The following is a 6,000-nucleotide window of genomic DNA, read 5'->3' on the forward strand; positions in this document are numbered from 1 at the left end:
AATTTCTCCCACCTCCCCGAATAGACAAAAACCAAAATAAACAAACAAAACAGCCTTGGACAGTTTTGGAGAGAGAATGGTGCCTTTTCTAGTTCAGGGCAAATCCCATTTTGCTTTCTCCAAGTCTTGCAAATCCTCCTTTAAGTGTCCTGGGCTGGTTTTTTAAAAACCACTTAGAATTTGAGCTATTGGGGGTGGAGCTCTTATTGATTCACAACCACTTAACCCTGGATTTTAGAATATTTAAACATTGTCACTGATAACAGAGACATTTGACTTTGGTAGCTTGAGCCTCAAACAGGCCTGTGTTCAAATCCAACCTCTAATCTTGGCTTGTTGTGACAAGTTGCTTAAATAACCAAATCATATCCCTCGTCTCTCTATTTCTCCATCTGAAAATGTGGAGCCTACTAATAAGCTGAACTATCAGTGAGAAAGTGCTGTGTTCCAAGCGTTGTTTAATTGTTTATATTAACTCATTTATTATCACAATAACTCTGGGATGCAGATACTATTATCATACTTTTGATTTTATTGACATAACATTAAGCATTTAAGTGACTTGCTTAAAGTCACATATCAGCAAATAAGCAGAAAAGTCAGAGATTACAATTAGATAATCTTACTCCAAACTGAGGTTTTGAAACCATTGCACAACTGTTCAATAAGATTAGCATGAACATTGGATTAACAAACCCCAGAAAGTGCTTAGCCCAGGGCCCAATTAGTTGCTAAAGTAGCTACTCATCTCATCGATTCTTCCCATTAATAATAATAATAATAATAGGACATCTGGTGCAACAGTTAAGATGCTGCTTGGAGCACCCACATCCCATGTTGGAGTGCCTGGGTTTAGATCCAACACTGCTTCCTGCTTCCAGCTTCCTGCTAGTGTGCACCCTGGGAGGCAGCAGGTGATGGCTAAAGTACTTGGGTCCCTCTCATCCATGTGGGAAACCTGAATTGAGTTACAGGCTGTTGGTTTTGGCTTGGCCCATCCCTGGATGTTGTGAGCATTCAGGGAGTGAAACAATGGTTAGGACATCTCTTAGCACACACACACACATCTCTCTCTCCCTTTCAAATATATAAAATAAATACTTTAAAAAATACAAATCTGGTATCTCCTTTCTGTCCTTTGTTGTTTTTCCTGACAGTTGTCAGTCATGACCTATTCCATGCAGAGGCAAATGCAATGAAACATAGAGTTTAAGATTTCTCTAGATTGTAAATATTCATGATTTGGGTGATATGGAAAGAGGCTAAAGAGGAAGTGGAAGTGAAAGAAAGTAAGGCAATAAATATGAGCATTCGGTCAACTCTGGGACTGGACAGAGACACAGTGAAGTGCCAGTGACCTCCACTTTGTCCCTGGGTGTCCTCTAACCAGCGCACAACTGCTATCTGCTCAAAAACTAATCTTGTAAGGATGTTATCTGTAAGGTTTGTTTACATTAAGTGCTGGGAAACCTTGCTTGCTCTTGCTTCTGCAACAAATGCTTGGCTTTATAATTAACTTCCAGCAAGATGTGGTTTTGCCTTTATGAGCTTAGCCCTGAGCTCAATCAGGGCTGCATGATTTGGAGAGCACATGCCCCCAGGCAGCCGCCAGCGTTCAGAAATAAAGACTCCATAATTCGGCCCTGAGACATTGGCATCTTCTGTAACTCACTGTTCCCAATGTAACAACAGCTGTATAAACAGTACACAGATGGGAAAATCAGGAAAATGCTCAATGTCAACTTTGGATGTTCTTGTAATAATGAATAACAATGAAGGGATTTCTATAACAATTTGTAAGCTATGCAATATCTTAAGCATTAACACTTGTCCATAGCATTAAACGTGTATTTTGAAACATCTGGCAGCTGGTAATGTGCCCTGTATATGGTACAGCCTTAGGCAATGTTTCCTGGTTATCGTCACTAAGATTACTGTACAGATGGTTTCAGACGTTTCTCATGTGTGCTTCTCATTAGTTTTTCTCTCTTCACGATTTTAGTTTGTGTGTTTCCCTTTCATTTAACTAGTGGGAAAATATCTAATTCTGATCTAGAAGAACTTGTGTTCTAGGAAGGAAAAATTCATAAAATTTTAAAAGAAAAAACTAGTTCTACCAAGGAGGGAACTGGCAGTAGCTAAATATACATGCTCTCAAAATTAAAATGAATTCAAAGCTAAAAAAAATTCAACTCGAGTCTTAAATTTAGAACCTGCAATTGACAAACGCAAAAAAAGGAACAGCCTGTTCTGGCTGGGAAGGATGCAGAGAAGAAATTCTGGGAAAAAAATTAAAAGGGTGATCATTTGCTAAAGTTCTGGGAAGTAGAGATTTTACTTCTAACTCTCTTGGAACTTGCCCCTTAAGTTGAAGCACTTAATGTAAGTGTCCTGAATGTTTTTGCTTAATAAAGAGTTTTACTATAATATTTACTCAGAACCAATAACCAGAGTTAAAGCCAAGGTTGTGATCAGTGTCATGTGTCACTCATTTCATGATGTTAATACCTCTGCTTTCAAGAAAAATAGTGTATATGAATATGTATGTCATATGTATATAGGAAGTGAATGTGGAAAAATGTTAAAAATTGTTAAATTTTTTTTTTTTTTTTTTGACAGGCAGAGTGGACAGTGAGAGAGAGAGACAGAGAGAGAAAGGTCTTCCTTTTGCCGTTGGTTCACCCTCCAATGGCCGCCGCTGCAGCCGGCTCACCGCGCTGATCCTGGCAGGAGCCAGGATCCAGGTGCTTTTCCTGGTCTCCCATGGGGTGCAGGGCCCAAGCACCTGGGCCATCCTCCACTGCACTCCCTGGCCATAGCAGAGAGCTGGCCTGGAAGAGGGGCAACCGGGACAGAATCCGGTGCCCCAACCGGGACTAGAACCCGGTGTGCCGGCGCCGCAAGGTGGAGGATTAGCCTAGTGAGCCACGGCGCCGGCTCAAAAATTGTTAAATTTTAAGACTAAAAAATTCACTTATACTCAAAAAGATTATCTATCTTCACATCATCTCTATTTAACTGGAAAACAAAGCTAAGTAAGAGAAAAGGAGGAAGTGACAGAGACAGGTACAATGGCCACTTGAACTTCCTCTGGTTCTTGGTCCATGGCTGGAGAATGGACACCCCCACTGATGGTGCACTTGACCTGGCATTTTCCGAGCATTACTGACAGAAGGAATTGCTCCTCAAAGAAATCTCAAATAAAATAACCCATGGAACATGTTTCGACTTGTGATAGCTTTTTAATTTCTTACCCCTCACTGGAGTGTGTTCAATCATATAAAATATTAACTAGCCAGGAATCCATACATCAGTATCAGCTAGTGGGTGATCACCTAGGAATAACTTCTTTTGTTTTATTTTCTCACTGTTTCTGGGACTCATCTTCTCTGTGCTTGTGCCCTGGGCCCAAATGCTTTGATATACATTTTTTTAAAAATTTGGTGTTGTAGGAGATTTTCCCCCCACTCTGTGATCATGGTTCTCAATTTCTTGTTAACACCAAAAAGGTAATGTATTTATATTTCTTGTCATACTAAATGGTTAGAAATAAACTATGCATCTTTGATATGTTCAACTGAATTTACTCCCTATTTCCTAATTCTTGCAGCAAATAAACATTTTCCCTCCTGCATCAGTGGAGAAATCTTTACCGTGTGTGAGAACAGAGGGGCCCCTGTTAAGCCTTCTCCTCTTCGCCAGACACTGAGATTTGTCAAGCCTTTGGCATTTCATAGAAATATTTAGTTCCCATTGATGTCTGAAATAGACTCTGAAATGAGTGTGTTGGGAGTCTGGCCCTGTTTTTAGCAGAAGAAAATGTTTTTGTGTGAAATACATTCATTCAGGGATATCAAGATTCATCCTAAGCTAGAAAAGGGTCACTTTTTCTAAGATGTCACTTATGACCAACTTTCTCATTTACCCTCAAATTATTTTTATTTTTAGTTATTATTTTTTCTCTCAATGTTTGGGAATTTCAACAGAAGTACATAAAAATTTCAGCCAGATCCAGAACCATGGAGAGTCACAGAGCAGCACGAAGCTGGCTCTGAGCTTTTTGTTTACTCATTCAGCTATTACTGAGCAAAGGGAAGACATGTCAATATAATTAGCTTTTATTTTTATATTAGAAAGATGTCTTATTACATCTTAAAATGTAGCTCAGAGGATGTAGTTAAAATGTAATTATAATGATCCCAGCCCTTTCCCTCAGGACATGGTGACACTGCTGGAAGTGGCTGCAGGACCTTGTTGTGCGACGTGAAAGGGAAAATATCTCTTCTTCTCAAAATAGTCTTTTGCAGGAGTTGTCGTTTTGTTTTTCAGGACTCAGAATCTTCTCTGCAGGAGAAAGGACATGAGGACATTACCAGGTAGTTATTCGTTGTATCAGGCACATATTTTCTTCCCCAATGAGGGCATATCTAGTCTTCCCAGTGTTTAATTTTTCACTTCGTGTTAATCTGCATTGCATTATCATTTTACTTTAGCTCTTCTTTCACAATGCTTGTCACTTTTTGTTCCAATTATCATTTGCTCTATAATGCACCACCTGAAAACTTAGTAGCATGAAGCATCAATTTCTTATTTTCCCTCAATGTTCTATATGTTTACTTGGCTCAGCTGCATGGTTTAACTTGGGAACAGCACAATCAGAGAGTAGCATGTGCAGGTGTCATCTGAACACATCACTGCGCTGCACATCCAACATGGCGCCTTGGTACTTCTCCACCTGACCTCTATCCATCACAGTAGGCTGGACTTCCTGCATGGTGTCTCAAGACTCAAAAATACTCCACGGGTATGGGTGGGTTTTGGCACAGTGGTTAAGACATGTGTGGGGTGCTTGTATTCTAACTCAGAGAGCCTGGGTTTGAGTCTCAGCTCCATGTCTGATTCCAGCTTCCTGCAAATGCACACCCTAGGAGATAGCAGGTGATGCCCTAAAGAGTTGAGTCATTGCCACCCATGTGGAAGACATAGGTTGAGTTCCAGGCTCCTGTCTTTAGCCTGGCCCAACCTCAGCTGTTTTCAGCCTTTAGGAGATGAACCAGAAAATACAGCATCTCTCTCTGTCTTTCTGTCTCTGTCTCTCTGCCTTTTAAATAAAAACATAAATAAATAAATTTTAAATATTCTATGAGTTGAAAACTCATGAACTGGAGCTATTGGTCTAAAAATATGAGGTCTCATGCAAATTGCATTCTGTTATATTCTGTTCTTTCTCAGGAGGTTTTCCTCCTGTATTTCGTGAGTCCTAGGGTCTCAAGCACAGAAAGCAGAGCCTGCTAAGTCAGTTTTTTTATTTGTATGCATCTCATAAATACAACACTAGGAACATAATAATTCTTCCCACCGTACCCAGTTTTATGGGTTAATTCCTAGGCTGTTACAGAGTCACTTTCTGCATGTTGATCAAAACAGTTAGATGGAAGGAGGTGCAGATATAGGTCCTGTACTTTGATGGAGAAGTGTCAACCTCATCCTGCAGAAGAGCTTGTCAAATAGGAGTTAATGTTGCAGCCATTTCTGGAGAACACAATGAGGTGAAGACATTCCCCAGTAGCAATTCGAGTAGTGAGCGTTCACCCAGTTACTCTCACAATGGTTGCTGTTCTGGATCTGATGATAGACCATTTGATAAAGGCCCATTGATGAGCCATGGTTCAAGTAGTGCTGTTGATGTTATACAATGATCCTACAACTAGAATCAAGACCAAGCTTTGTCTCAGCTGACTAAGTGGTGAGACATACCTCGTAATCTCTGTCACAGAACTTGAAATTGTAGCATAATGACAAAATGTTTATTGAATACTTCTTGTTTTATTTAGATACAGGAAATGTCAGAAATCTTTTATTAAATAGCTGCAAAAAGGAGAGGACTCACAGACTGCTGTATCAAACACCAAGAAATCTGAGGGTGTTTAAAGGATTTATTTATTTATTTGAAAATCAGAGTTACAGGGAGAATGAGAGAGAGAGAGAGAGAGAAAGACC

Source organism: Oryctolagus cuniculus, chromosome 8, assembly GCF_964237555.1.
Source record: "Oryctolagus cuniculus chromosome 8, mOryCun1.1, whole genome shotgun sequence".
Classification (NCBI taxonomy): domain Eukaryota; kingdom Metazoa; phylum Chordata; class Mammalia; order Lagomorpha; family Leporidae; genus Oryctolagus; species Oryctolagus cuniculus.